The 14253-nt window shown below is 38.8% G+C and overlaps 1 long non-coding RNA gene across 1 annotated transcript; it reads right to left on the bottom strand.

Annotated features, from left to right (window-relative positions):
- Window positions 1–321: 321 nt before the first annotated feature.
- On the bottom strand, window positions 322–14039 carry LOC108502244. Its single transcript, XR_001876389.1, has 6 exons — window positions 12709–14039; window positions 12237–12478; window positions 8512–8786; window positions 4759–5069; window positions 1923–2203; window positions 322–449 (listed from the first exon to the last, which is right to left on the bottom strand). It is a non-coding gene; the product is annotated as an uncharacterized LOC108502244 (long non-coding RNA).
- Window positions 14040–14253: the final 214 nt, after the last annotated feature.

Here is a 14253-nt window from a genome sequence, read left to right as displayed (position 1 = left end):
TAAGTTATAAACTACACTTGGAGTCAAAGCACTTCATTGAAGCTGGGCCCAGTTCAGCAAAACACTGAATAATGTATTTTTGGCTCACTGAGGACAATGGGAATCAAACAGAGGCCTGAAGTACTATAGGGCTGGATATACTTAACCACACACAGCACACAGCTAAGTACATTTTCCTGTAAGCTGCCTTGGCTCATTTGCCATTCCTATCCAAAACAGACATTCTCAGGAAACAGAAAAAAAACTTTGGTCCTCATATCTACATAATTTATAGAGTTTGAATACTTGAACTTCCACATCTGTTATGCGACTACACCAAATAGAAGTGGTTTCTTAATATATCTATGAATGTGATATCTGTAAAGAAATGCCATTTACCATGTAAGAAAGAACTGCTAAAAACTCTCCTCTGTCCCAGTTATTTCAGATCAAAGCTATACAGTGAAAACCTGTTAAAAGAGAACCATATAAAGCACAAACCTGTTAGGCAAATCAAAGCAGCCAGTGGTAAAATGATAAAATACTGAAATAACTATTTAAAAATTGCATCCCTAAAACTCTCAGCTAGATGAATACGTATTTTAATACTGCTTGACAAAGTGTGGTGTCTCTCATTTTTCTTCTACTACATGGTGTGAATAAAGAAATTATTTTCAGGAATGAATCTGTTCACCAGTGTGTTCATTTTTCTTTGGCATATTGATCTCAACACTCCATCCTTCTGATGTGAAGAAAGTTAGTTTAATGCACAGAATTTTGAAGCTGGAACCTAAGGCTTTATTTACCTGCAAGTCATAGGAACTGTTTCCCTATCATTCTTGTATCCTGGCCCCTAATCCTGATTCCAGAGAGGAATGTACTGGAGATGGTACACAGCAGCCCCCTTTGTCATCCTACCAGTTATTTGTTCAGTAACTTCTAAAGATTTGGAAACTTCTGTATGTTCTCTGAGGTACAGGAAAGTCTGCTTTTTCCTGAATCTAATCAGAATTATCATTTTAGAAGCTGTATGTGACCAAATCATTAACTAAATATTGTAACTATATTTCAATATTAGTAATAAGTAATTATGTGCTCTATTCACTAATTTTGAATAATGTAATAATTTACATTTCATAATACATTTTTAATTTCCATAAAATATGTAGGTTCCTTATTGGATGTGAACAGATTTGATTTACCAGTTGATAACCCAGCTCATAGCCTTTCTTCACAATTAGGTCTTAAATTGAATGAGCAAAGAAAGGAGGAGTGTGATTCTCAGAGGCAATTCTTTCTACTAAAAAAAGTGAAGAACAGCATGTATTTCAAGCAGCTTTGTGATCCAACACAATGCCAAACAGCAAAGTTCTATCACGTCCTGGTTCCCTGTACATCACCCCTGCTTTACATGTCCTGTCTTTCTGTGAGCACATATGACACGTTCCATGAGATGTGTGCACAAGGTGCCTCGTCACCTTTTATGGCCCTGCATCCCAAAGTGCACAGTGCCAGTAATTAGGTACACAGACCTAAATTAGATCTTCTATATTCACAAGAAAAACTATAAGGAGGTAACATAGAGACAGGATAGCACTGAAAGATCTGAACTCTAATTCCAGTATTAATCCCATTTAAATTGGATGACTTGGAATGCCTGCTTCACCCAAAAAGTGAGTCAGGATTGAAGAGTGAGTTGATTTATTAATTAATAATTAATAAATGAAGACTCAAGTCCACCTTTTGTTGGGATACAATCTCTACACATCAGCACATTACAATTGCACTCTATACCAAATATAAATTCAATATACTGCATATTTCAAATATTAGTGTACAAAATAATCACCAAGTTCTCTGGAGTTATCAATCTAATTTCAAGACAAGCTCGTTACTACCACTACTCAACTGGCATCAGTGGCACAGTGGTTTATTAAGCTCACCTGAATGAAAATATGAGGTTTCTGTCCACCTGCATATACTCACATATCAGCACATTTTCAGGTAAAAACTACTTGTGTCCTCTGTTCTCCTCAAACATGAGCTTTGTAGCAGGAAACAGGCTCTTCCCTTCTCCCAGTAGAGAAAACTACTGGTTCTCTTGCTTCAGCACTTCGTCTCCTCTTCCAAACACAAACTTACATTCAGCTTCATCCAGTTTACTCATTAATTAAATCAATTAAAAATCACAGGTGTTTTCACATGACTCTTGGGAAAATCAAGCCTATAAAGACAATGTGTAATGCATAGATTAATAATCTAATGCATACACGTAACGCATGTAAGTACTTTGCAAAAATAACCAGAAGAAAGATCATTCACACATTTGCTACTTACAAGTCACCTACAATTTTCCATGAGAAATTTGTTTTTTTTGTTATTACTGTTAGTCTCATGTTCCTTTTATCACCATAATAAACTGCCTGTGCCAGGAAAACTTTATCATTCTGTGTTTGCTGGCCATAGCAGAAAAACATTCCACTTCTACAGGATGGAAATGTGCTTGTTTTCAGGTCAAACAATCAGTTACACATCAACTCTTGCACCTCCATCCACCAATTCTGGCCTTACAGTAACTTTCCTTGCAGTGGAACAACCCCATCAGGCACTTTTGTTATCATAAACCCATACTATGCTTAGCATAAATAATGTTAACCACACACTTCATTTTCTAGTAACTTATTAGGTATGTCATGTTAGCTAATCTGCCATAAAATATTCATCCCCCTAAAGGGATTAAAAGAATGACATGCTGCTGGTTGTGTAAGTGTGAACTAGAAAAGTGCTGATTTCTCTGACAGGCCTGGGTGGCTTTTGTGAGTTCAGCCACATTAATGCCTGGAAAGTAGAGGTTCTGTGCTCTACTGTGGCTAGAACATGTCAGTCTATCCCATTAAAATTATCTATGGACTTAGTCAGCAAACATAAGTACCTTATCCTCCTGTCTCTGATCTTAAAACCATATTCCATTGGACTTCATCTGGGGAAAGACTGGACAGGAGGTTGAGTAAGCAGAACATTAATCAAAACCCCTTCTGAGTCTCTGTGTGTTGTATTTCTTCCTCTATCATTAGTAAATCCCTATTATTTGTGTCAGATATGTAAGCAAATTTTAATCTAGAAAATTGACTGAACACCATGGTATTTCTATTCCTTATGCTATAAATAAGAACAGTAAAAGAACTGATGGATACAGGGCATATTCTCCTTCTGGTAGATCCTGGATATTAAGGACAATTCTTTTAATGATATGGATATGTATCCTACTAGTTATTTTCACATTTTAGGTGTCAAAATGAGTAAATCAGATACCTTTGAAGAAGGAATTAGAAGTCCATTTGCTAAGATGAAGGCACTTAGCATTCCTGTCATATCATATTTTGTTAGGAAGACCAGTAAAGAATAACAACTGTTAGACACTGTTCTTATTTCAAAACTTAAAAATATTATCAGTTACTTTTCTATCTCAAAAGACTTTGGAGTTCCTAAAATTCTTTCAGAGGAAGTCGTGAAACAGCTTCTAAGAAACCAAAATTCTTCTTTTCCATTCCTGTCACCACTGAACTTGAAAGGGAAAAGGTTATATGCCGTGGGAGTCTGACACCATATGTGCTTCCTGTATAAAACCCAGTTCCATTTGGGATTGATTTTGTAAGCAAATAGTGCAGATAGGGTGATAAGCTGTAAGCACATCACCCACTGTTTGAATAATTACTTACAAGACAACATTTCTGTCCCCCACTGTTCTCACCAGTCCTCAGTAAGGCAGAAGGAAACTTGCAAACAACTTCTGACTCTATTCCCACAATTATAAAACCTCAAGATTAAAGAGCTGGAGTTTTTTACCTACTTGTGAGCCCACTCATTCATCCCACCTCACTAATGAGCCATGTGGAGGATGCAGCCCAAGCCAAGACTATCTTCCTGCAAGATTATCTGCAATGCTACAACCACCCCCCAAAAAAATGCCAAAAGAAAGCATATCTTTAAGTCTCTTCCACTGGGTTGTGTGCATGTGCAGCTCTCATTGAAACTAAATGTCTCAGATAAGCCATGCAAATAACGCAGTGGCTTCTTTCTGTCTCTTGAAAAAAAAAAATACTGTTTTCATTTTGCAGGTCTTGTGGTTAAAAGCCATCCTTGAATCGTCTTCCTTGCAAGCAAGGCAGATGTGCAGAATGCTTGGGGGAATGCAGAGGTTTTCTCTGCACATGTGTTCTTCCCAGAGGTAAAGAAATATTTCTGCCCCAGGACGTCCATGCAGAGCTCAGCCTCCCCTGCACTACTACTTGAGTCTCCTCATATTTCAGACTTGTGGATATTTCTGGACTCGGCCGGATTTGACTGAGCCCCTTTTTAATCCTCTCCATAGGCCATAGGGAGCACATTTCATACATCACTCCTGTAAATTAATTATGCTAACAGATGAAGGGTGGAATCATATCAAAGAGTGTGCACTGTCCCTCTGAAATCACCTGAGCCGCAAGACTCTTTTCTTACACAAAAGAGGGTCTCTGTTTCTGAGAAAGCCTGAGGCAAAACCCACGGGACTGCTGGGGATACATCCCACTGGCTTCCCTATTCTTTAAGGTGGTGAAGAAGTTGTGGCAATTCTGCAGCATTGGGAACACCCCATAGAACCGCTTTTTTATACCCTGCAGCTTCTGGTTCCATTGTCAGTGTTGGTGCTGCCACTCTCTGCTTCCTTTTCTCTACCTCCATCACCCATCAACACATGCCAGATCACAGCATTTATTTTTAAATCCTTTCAAATCTTACCTTGTAACAGATAATCTTGCTGTGGTCATCAAGTATCTGCACTGATCTTTGTATCCACGTGGCCAGGCCAAGACAGCAGGTGCTGGGCTGTGCTAAATCTGTGTGATTGCATCTGGCCAGCCCATTTCCACAAACCTCAGCATTTAGTACATGTAACTACTGTTTTAAGGGCAACTCCATAACATAGCTTCTGAAATTACTTTTTCCAGATACAAGGGTTTCCTTAATAATATGTACCATTTCAAGTGTACCTTCTTTTCAAGTCGGAGTCTTGCACAGTCTTCCTCTGCATCAGCACTATTTACTTTTTTCTGCATGCCAGGGAAACAAAGCAGAAAGGGTAAGAAAGCTGGTGTAACTAATAAAACAAGTAGGAAAAGTGTAGCACAATTTATCTTCTTTGATAGGAAAAAGTCTCAGGAGAGAGTTAATTCTTGGGGAGTGGTGACCACTTCACTTTTCCTCCTAAGGCCTTTCTCACATTGCAGGAGAATTTTACAAGACAAGAATGAATCTTGAGTTGAACTTTAACTACAGGGCATCAGACTACAAGCTGAAGGAAATGGAGAAGTAACATGACAACACTGTCAGTTCTTTTTGCAAAAGACCTGCAGCATCTCATTCCAAATGAGATGTCAATCCTGTAATTAGCAATTCAGTCAGTATTAATTGTGTGTGTGTTACTTCCCATCAATCACTGTCATTTCCAGGTAGTCAGGATGTTTTATAGAACCCAATTTGTAAACAATGTGCAAAAGTTTAACCCACTTTAAATTAACATTGTCAGACCTGGCACATAACCTTCCATGAATACAGATAACTGGGTGCAATTGTGTTTTGGCTCCAAAGTAGGGAAAGGGAATGTTTTAGATTTTTTTTTCTATAAATACACTTTTAGTAGGACCTATCTTAGTAGTTCATAAGGGAAAAAGAAGCATGCATTAAAGGCCATTAGTCCACATGTAAAACCATTGTAACCAACCTGTAACACATACTTGCTTGTCAAGAGTAACACAAAACTGAAAGAGCCAGGAGAGAGACAGTTAAAGGCACAACTCATTCCAGAAATTCACATTTTATGAAGCAATATCTATTCTTGATTTAAGATGTGTCCAGTGAGACATAATCCATGGCTTCCCTGGCAAATGGGGGTCCAATTGTTAACAAAAGTATTGAATCCTCTGGCTCTTAATTTATCAATTTCAAACATCAGAACTCACTTTATTTTCATCTGACAGATTTCAGAAAGCCCTCCATAGGAAAACTGTATTTGTCATATATTATGAGAACATATAAATTATATTTCTCATATAATGACTGCTGAAACCATCCTTTCACCTTAAATTCGATAGATTAAGTAGATTGAGCTCCTGGAACTCTTCCTCTTTAATAACATTTTTTCCTATGCTTTAATTATTCCACTGGCTCTTCTCACTTGTGATCAACAACCTTGCTGAATTGTGAACATTAGACTTCCACTGGGAGACCTCTGAAAGTGCCAAATAAAACAAAACTTCTATTTAATATTCTCAGGATTGCATTAAAACCTTTGCTGCAAATTGTATTCTTTCTCTCCTATACCATAACCATTTCTGGCTCAAAATTAATTGCTCATCCATTGCTTGTGAGCCACTTAGATCCTGTGCTTAATATGGGCAGTTGCTTCCTTATTTATGCTGCTCACTGTGAGGTTCATAAACACCGAAGCACAACAGCCATCAGAAAATTTTTCATGTGTCTAAAAGAATGTCATGAAATGAAATGAATCACAGACTGTGACTCTGTCTTCAGCTGTCTCCTCTGGAGAGCTCAGCCCAGACCACAAACTGGAACTCTTGTGTAAAGCTGCCAAAAATGCAAATTCCAAACTGGCTACCAGCTTTTCTTTCACTTAAACCCAAATTTAATCTAAAAAGCATATACATTGTACATCCCAGGCACAGTTTGCACAGTTTTCAGGTCAACTACCTGTTTAAAAGTCTATCTCTTTACTAATGGGTTATTTTTTAACAGAAAGTATCTGTGTATAAAAGTTGGCAGAAACAGAGGGACATCTTTTCACATGTGGCACCTTATGCCCTTTTCTTACCCCCATTTTGGACCCACAAGTCACCAGGTCAGGAATGCTGCCTAGAAATGTTCACACCTCACCGTGTGGCTTCAAAGACAGGGTTAAGTTGGTGCACTTCACTGGTCCTCTAAAACCTGGGACTTTCATTTTAGCATCTGTATATTTGCTTTTGATAATCCAGCAGATATGCAAGGACCAAAAGCTGTGCTTTATGTCTGCCTAAAATCTAATGGAGATACAGTATTCATGGACACCATTGCCATTATGGCTAATAGGAAGGTGTCCATACAAAGGAGACCACACACCCCAAGGACTTCAGTGTTTAAAAGCTTTCACCAAGGCCCTGAACTCTGAATTCTTTATGTGCACATACAGTGTTCCCTTGCTTAAATGGCCAGTACAGCACAAATGAAAAGAACATGAATTTAAGATCAGGAAACGTATCAAAGCACATGGGACAAAGTTAGAATAAAGATGCCCTGAATATGCTCACAAAAACAGAACTGAGATTTGAAATAGGATGGCTACAAGCAAACTAACCAGCTCCCACAAAACCTGATGGCTTTTTCTGTTACCTGCATCTGGAATACATGTGTTTCACATCAACACAACTGATTTTGTGCCATTTCTCCAACGAGGCAGTTCTTTGCAGAATGAACAATCTTCTCAATTATGCACACAGGTCATGGATGAAAAAAGGTAGGAAGTGTCTTCCACCAAAGGATACAAACTATCCATGTTGATACCTTAAATTACATCCCATATATTCTAGGATCAAAGATACACAAAATAAAACTTTGTATCACATGAGTAAAGGTTTTACTCACCTTCCCACCTAGCAGATAGGAACATATTTAATTTACTTATATCTTCTGTATTCCGATATGCATTTATATTTTACACTGTTTTTTACTGTTACCTATAAATATCTACTGATTTAGCTATAAAACACTCATAAGCTTTGAAATCTATTCAAAAATATGGATGAAATAATAGAGGAGATGGCTGTACTGAAGAATAAAATTGAAAAGGCTAACAAAGTTTTGATGTTTAGGGGATTTATGGACAGCATTCATGGAAAGAAACAGGATTTATCAGCTCAGTAATTTACTGTGCATAATTTTTCCATTGGAGGTACTACAGCAAAACAAAAGGGCCCTAAGGAAGCCCAAGAAAATGTTTGAGATTCTGGAGTCACTGTTTAGGAAGATACTTAACAAAGTTGTTGGGTCCCAGCATGATTAATCTTATTACTTTCAATGGAAATATTCACATGCTTCAATTAGGCTTCCTGGAGTATGTTTACCCAAAATAAAAGGGGGGGAGGGGGGAAAGAATCGCTGCCTTCCAAAGCATCAGTTGTTCACAAAACTCTTTAAACTAGTATTTTGTTGTTACAGCTTCCACAACTGGCTGCCTCAAAGAGCACTACAACGCAGCAATCTGACCCCCCTCAGGTTAAAGCAACCTACCATCACTCGTTTTATTTTTTGCAAAAGTTTTGTTGGTCATTCTGACTGGATTCCTTCCATACATCCTGTTTCTCACTTTGGCTTTTTTCCCCTTGGGGGGTGGATCTCCACTGAGCATTAGCCTTCTCATGATTCACATGCAACAGGAGACATTTTACAGTGACATAGGACAGAAAAGACAATATTTATTAACTGCTCAGCATACAGCACCTTAAGGTCCCTAGGTCAGAAGAGACAAGCAAAGAGTTACATTAACTTTTCTTCTCCTGAAGAACAGTTTGTGATTTATTCTCTCCATGTGCTTGTCCATCAGCTCAGCGCTGCACTTCAGGCTGCTCTTGTAGAGATTTTATGTTCTTCACTGCGTACCAGCAAATATCCCATCATGGTGTGGCTGTTGTACCTTCATGGTGACACTGCTCATTTTAAGATGATTCTTGGAAGTTCACTTAGATTTGCCTTTTTGATCAACAGCTCAAGAGGTCCTGTTGAGATACAATGCAAAAGTAAATGAGTAATAGCATCAGGCACATTTTTCACAAAACAGAACACAAGCATTGGCTGTTTCCTCACAGCTGCCATTTCCCCTTGCAGCAATTCCCATCTCTTTGAAAATATTACGGTGAAATTCTGTCCTTCTGAAATTCTGGGCCCTTTAAAGGAGTCAAGGCTTTACACAGGTTTGTTCCCTTCACCCCCACGTACTGATGTCTGGCCATGAGCATGTTAGTAAGTGAAAAGTCTGGTGCACACTTGGTTTTTGCTCTGGTTTGCCAGGATCCACCAGCAGAACTGTGATACCACCTCTGAAAACATTTCCATGCTTCTACCCCCTGCTTCAAAGTTAGGAAAGCAGGTTTTGTTCTTTTGTGGGTTAGAACATGTGCTAGTCCACAAGTGACAAAAATTCTGTTTCTAAATTGCTCATCTCAGAAAGGAATATTAGAAATCCACCAGGCCAAATTCTTCCTTGAGTTCAGATTAAACTCCACAAGATAGAAACATTGTCATTCTGCTCCAGGTGTAAAGACAGCCTTCCAAGAAACTAGAGGCCTCACCTAGAGCATAATAAAGTGGACAAAAAACTATGAAACTGTCCTGGAAATTTGTAGCCACTGCTTTACACGGAAGTTGTGCTGTTAATAATCCAGTCTCGCACATACAGCTGAGCGACGTTCCACACCGCTTTGCAACATTTCTGCTTCAACAACCTTGCCTGCGTCAGCTAATGTTGACACAGGAGCTAACAAAAAAACTCTTTTAAAAGCAGAGGTCTGTGATTAGTTTTTGCATCCAGTTGCACACACAAACACAATAACAGATGGGAGATTACTAAAGAGCAGCAGAGAATGAATTTTCCATGTCATTATCTTTCAGAGATGAGAAGTACAAAACAACACCTATTCTATTACACGTCTGGCACAATGGGCTTCTGTCTTTGGGCCAGATGTGATCTGTTTCTAAAGGAAAGTGGAAATCTAATCAGAACGGACTGTGGAGAGGCTGACCCTACACTCATCTGAGTTTTCATTAAAGCAGCTACCTAAAGCACTTGATATGTTGTAGGCTGCAGCTGTCAGCTTCCAGAGCTACTTCTGAAAGCCCTAAAGAAGAATTAATTGCAAGGTAATGATTGCAGCAGTACAGATAGCACAGTTTGCTGTTCCATTACAAGAATAACCTTTTAATTACCAACAGTTAAAAGAGGCCATTCCTATGGACGCTTGATCAAATTCTAGGAATTGTTAAGTTCCCACAATTCCCATTAATTTCAAAGGACCTTTCCAGGATTTATCACCACTCAGGATTTCACCCAGTCACGGTAATTGGATTTTTTAAGCCAATACTTTCTTCTGAAGTTTCAGACATCCAGCCAGACCTGCTGCCAGACACCTGATAAGGTCATTTACCTTTTTTTTTTTTTTTAAGTTGCATTTGCTCTTTAAAATTGTTTACTTTAAACAGTTTGCAGGCATTTATTTACAAATACCTTATATTTAAGGACATCAATATATTTCATCTCCTGGTTTTGCCCTTCAGTATGCAAAATGACTTGAGAGGATGTCACAGAAAGAACTGAGTACAGAGTATTTGCCAGCTCATCTCCTCTCCCAGTTAAATTCATAGCTTTAAGAATCCAGACCTTTCCCTTGATCTGACAGGTAGCAGAACAAAGCACTTGTGTTTTAGGTGTTGTCTGTCATGTTTTATCTCAGAAAGACATTTACATACTTCAACAATGCCAAGAACACAGGCTTCCAAATTCATATACAAAATGGAAGCATTCATTAATCACCGATTAACTAGGCAGCAATCCAGAAGAGCAGCTTGCTCTAAAAGCTTGATACCAACTGAACATCCATCAATAGATTTCTAATATATCTGAGAACATTTTGTAGTCCTAAAAATTCCAGCACCAGAAATGTCAAGAAGACACTGCAATAATGAATAATTATTTGTTATTACCGCCAAGGAGTTAATATACTAATGGATATCTACTTTATTCTCCACTTGTAAGATAACTGATTGTTAATGCATGTTTTTATGTGGGAACATTACTCAAACTCCTAAACATGACATTACCCTTAACAAGGATATTCTGATACTTTGCTGAGTAGAAACACTGTAGTGTAGAATAAATGCTACCCGTTGTTTCATCGCAGCATTGCAGTTCTGCAGGGAGTTGTGTTAAAAGCCAATGCCTCTTCACTACTGAGTTTCTAAATTAAGATGTATACTGTAACTGATGCAGAAACATAAGAACATGCAACAAGAATTTAGTTTTTCTATCACACAAAAAGGTTCAAAATAGATGGAATGATCACCACTGTCACTGTAGATCCTTTAGCACCAAGTACACTAGTCCACAGTGGAGGCAGCTGGGCCTAACCAAGAAACACAAAATTGTCCATATAGTACAACTGGCATAACACTTTTGCCAGATGCATAGGGATATCCACCTCTTGAACAGATCTGTGGCTTCATTTTTCACCAAACCCTCTCTCTTGGACAAACCAAGCCACTGACATTGAAAAAGGTTTCTCATGCTGTCTCTAACACCAGCACTTCACTGCTGCCTATTGGTAGCTATGAGCATAAAATGTTCACCAGAAATTTGCCCTCAGTCTTCCCATCATAGAGACTGGTACAGAAATGTCCTAAGTTGCTGATGGTACAAGGCCAGGAACGAATGGGTCATGCCTGGAATAGTTCTTCAGAGAACACACTTTTTCTGGCAGACCCACTGTGTAGCCCAGCTTGTGCATCACACACCACCTGCATCACAGACCAGCCTCACAGGACAATCCAGCCCATCCAATAGTGAGGAAAAACAACTTTTTTCTCCAGTGAGAAACAACAATTACTCTAACTGCCAGCAAAACAAACCACTAAGTTTTTCAGCCCTGCTGAAATCACAGACAGCTCTGCAGGGGCATCTTTGTTAATCTTCAAAGCTTTTCAGAAACACTGAATAATCTTCATATTCCTCCTGTGGGCAGGAAAGTATTAGTACCTGCTAATCAAAACCATCACAGAAATAGAGGCACAGAGAAGCTGTAAGAGCACAGCTCACATGTTCTGAGCGACTAAGACTGCCCACTCATTCTTCAGCTAGAGAACATTTTGCTTCATTTGAAGTTCTGTGGTTTTTTCCTTTGCTTTGCTAAGAGCCAGCATAATTGGTATCAAGATGGGGTTCTTGCTCTTCCTGGTTCCCCAGTACAGTTGACAATAATAAAAAGGTAAGGAGATAAAACAAAAGGCCCTGAGCGGCATTTGGAGCATCAGCTCTGTTTTGCCAGTTTTTAAAACTCACAGATAAAGGCTGTCTGGCTGAACATCAAAGAGAAACTCAGCTGGGCCTTCTCTAGAAACGTGGTGAATCCATTGCAGTTCAAGAACAAAGAATAAAGGAAGAAATGGAGCATGCTCACCTCTGAAAATTATATCCATAAAGACGCTCCAGCAAACTGCCTTCTGCAGTAAAGGGCTTTATCTGCCTCCTCATCTTCCACGGAGATGATTCAAAATGTGCTGTAACAATTCAAAGTGCATCAGTACTGAGGAAGTACATGAGAATCCTTAAAGTTTCCTGGCTGTGATATTTTGAAAGATAAAAAAAGATGATAACTGTGTGCAATTCACAGTTCGATAATCTCTGGTCTCCCATGCCAACCTGCGGTTCAGAAAGAGACAGTGGTTAACAGACACATGTGGAATATTGCCTGCCATTTATAAGGGAAGGAGGGGAACAGGGAGAAGGGAATAATTCTTCACTGTTCTATCCAGAATCACAGTCTTTGCACATATGGAAAAAAAAAATTTGAAAGTGGAAGTCAATTTTGGCTGCATGAACTACAAATTTTGCCTCACAGCAGGAAAAAAACAGTAAGAGCCGAGACTCACCTTCATCTGTTTTACAGATGTTCAGTCAGATCTCCCACCACAGGCATAAACCCCTCCAAAGGAGGTTGTGAAAAGGCACCTGAGAATGTTGGAGGGCATATCAGACCAACTGTGCTTTATCATATTGCCCCAAACAGACAGCAGGGTGATCATTTTTTCATTGCATTCACTTCAACTAGAAATAGTTGTTCTAGTTGTCTAAACTAGAATTACCATTTTTCCACTGATAAAGGTGAGATCCTTCATGATCATGAAGCTTAGGTCCAGGCTTGCTTTCACCTAGTCCATCAAAGATAATAGTCTTACCATTTCATGCCAAAATAAACTTTTAACTTGTTTGCTTTGTCACCACAATTTTCTCTGCTGTATTTTAACATCCAAATGAATTCAGAATGCATAGCAGATCCAGGTATCAAAAGAAAAAAAATTCATAGATCACTGAAAAATTAAGAGTATGGTACTATAATGGAATCAGAAAACAGATGGAAGCTCCAACACTTACTTGAACATATAGCTGAGTTGTATCCTGGAAAGGATCCAGAAAGTTTCCTAAGTTGGAAATGGTGGGAGGCAGTACCTTCCTAAAGAGCTTCACATCACACACCAACCAGCACTGGCTGCACAGGACACGCAGCATCAATAGTTAAAACTCAGGCATCGAGTAGATCTCTGGCACCTAAAAATTGCTTTGTTATTAAATGTCCTTATTTCCAGCCTCTACCATTCTATGAAGGGGAAAAAATGGCAGTTTTACTGCCAGTGTGCTCTCTATGCCTTCCATAGTTTGGGATATGTGTACCTTGAACTCCACGTCAGTCATTTAAATCTCTTCATGGAGCTAGTCCTCGATGGATTCAAACTGGGGTCACTTATACCAATCAGCTCCCCTGGCAAGCTGCTGTGCATGTTCCAAGGACACCCCTAGATCCTAATGTATCTTTGCAGAGTCTACCCAATGCAGAAATCACACACTAACAAATACATTAGAACTCTGACCTAAGTCTGTAAGAAAGTATTTCTCTCTTCCTTTTGCACAGTTTGATACCCAGTCACTGGCCAGGTAGGACACAGCCCTAAGTTTGCTTTCTGCTAAGCTTGGCTCAGCTCTTTGTGGTCTGGTCTTATAATCAGCTAGAAAATAAATGTATTTGAACTGCACAGGCAGAACTGGAACAATTCCATCAAGAATTCTTGAAGCAGGAAGTTTCATAGGGTTTTCTGCGTCTATCAGATTCTGACAAATGGAAAACAATAAAGTGCAAAACCAGAAGGATTTAGCATAAACTGTAATCTATATTTTAAAATGGAGTTCACAGTAGCTCATCTTCAGCCTTAATGGAATTGCTTGTATTCACTGTGCAAAGAATGCTACCTCAGACGAAATTTGTGGTATTGCCTAGGTCTTGCAGATAGTGAAGTTTACTAAACAGTGGCAACACTGCATTTATTTTTATGATTACTGTAATAATGATGATATTTTTACAGAGATGCAGCATGAAAAGACACAATATAAGACTATTTTCTCAACATTTTTACTCAATTATT

This window comes from Lepidothrix coronata, unplaced genomic scaffold, assembly GCF_001604755.1.
Source record: "Lepidothrix coronata isolate B3197 unplaced genomic scaffold, Lepidothrix_coronata-1.0 Scaffold115, whole genome shotgun sequence".
Classification (NCBI taxonomy): Eukaryota; Metazoa; Chordata; class Aves; order Passeriformes; family Pipridae; genus Lepidothrix; species Lepidothrix coronata.
The sequence above is the reverse complement of the archived record's forward strand: the minus strand, read 5'-3'. Positions and strand labels throughout refer to the sequence as shown.